Source organism: Tupaia chinensis, unplaced genomic scaffold (assembly GCF_000334495.1).
Source record: "Tupaia chinensis unplaced genomic scaffold, TupChi_1.0 Scaffold000185_1, whole genome shotgun sequence".
Classification (NCBI taxonomy): Eukaryota; Metazoa; Chordata; class Mammalia; order Scandentia; family Tupaiidae; genus Tupaia; species Tupaia belangeri.
The window spans coordinates 4,008,657-4,010,161 of record NW_006159660.1 but is presented as its reverse complement, the minus strand read 5'-3'; the positions used below and the strand labels follow the sequence as shown (position 1 = coordinate 4,010,161).

At 47.0% G+C, this 1,505-nt stretch overlaps 1 pseudogene; it reads right to left on the bottom strand.

Annotated features, from left to right (window-relative positions):
* Nucleotides 1-526: 526 nt before the first annotated feature.
* On the bottom strand, nt 527-1,146 carry LOC102502774 (gem-associated protein 8 pseudogene; annotated as a pseudogene).
* Between the last annotated feature and the right edge of the window lie 359 nt (nt 1,147-1,505).

The window sequence follows — 1,505 nt, the reverse complement described above, 5'->3', positions numbered from 1 at the left end:
ACATTTCAGTGGAGAAAAGACAGTCTTCAATAAATGGTGCTAGGAAAACTGTATATACACTCACAGAAGAATTAAACTAGATCTCTATCTCTCATTTACAGAAATTAACTTAAGATGGATTAAAACCTTAAATTTGAGGCCCTAAACTATATAACTACTTGAGAAAAACATGGGAAATGCATCCAGACATTGGAGTAGGCAAAGATTTCTTTTTTCTCCCCTAGGCAAGGACTTTAATGAATTGAACACTGCTATTGGCAATATAAAAAAGTGTAATATATACAAAAATCATCATTTGGTGCCAAGAGAAACTCTCATGATGGCGACAGTATACAGCCTCTGACTTCCAAGTGGCTGGCATATGACATCCACCCCCACTGAGACTCTGGGGAACATGCTTCTCTCCCAGTAGAAAGACCCCTTTCCCTGAGTAAAGTACAGAAGGAGAGAAGAGTGTGTATCCAAAAGGAAAGGGGTGAGATTAGGGACCCCCTTCAGAAACATGTAGGGGCCCTTGTGCCAGGACTCAGAACTTCAGGGGAATGACGGGCCAGTATTTGGGCTGCTTTCTGTCACAGTGCCTGTGGAAGCTCAGCTGCACCGCAGCCTCCATGGCCAGGATCTTGGTGGCGCTGTCCCGGTACAAACGCTGCATCTCGGCCTTGTGCCGCTCGCTAGGCCTCCTTGGGTGGGGGCTCGACTGACTGGCGCGGGTTGTAGTACAGGCGGTGGGCGGCATTCACGTAGTAGTCCAGGACACCGACCCCAGCTGCTTGGCTGCCGCTGCCGCTCTTCTCTGTGCCTCTCGGGTTCCGCATAGTACTGGCGGAGCTCTTCGGTGATTTCCATGTTGCGCAGGTCGTACTCCACCTTCTCATCTGACCCACTTTCTGCCTCTTCGTTTTTGGACAAAGCTTGGTCTAACACTGTGGATGTCTGGATCCTGCTGCTGTCATATGTGTGCTGCCTAGACCTTCTGAAAGCCAAGTAACACGGGGAAGGGAAATAGGACTCCACGGCCTTCCTGTAGGCAACCTGGTGGCTTTGCATCAAAGCCATCCTTTGCTGATGTTGCCAGTATCTTGCATACACTGGATGAGACTACCATGCGTGGGGAGCTTTCAACGTTGACGCCTTTGCTGCCATCACGGATTGCCAAGTCTGAATGGGCACTGGACCTCATGGGCGCGCAGATTGCAGATCCTGGGCAGTGGGCGGACCAGGGGCCTACTTTTCTTCAGCAAAGATTTCTTAAGTAAGACTTCTAAAGCAATGGGCAAGACCATCAAAAATAGACAATGGGATTTCATCAAGCTGAAAAGCTTCTGCACAACGAAGGAAACGATAAATACAGAGACAACCTACAGATTAGGAGGAACTATTGGTAAACTATACTTCAGATAAGGGACTGATAATCAGAATATATAAGGAACTCAAACAGTTAATCTGCAAAAAATATTAATAATCCAATTTAAAAATGGGCAATCAATCTGAACAGACACTTC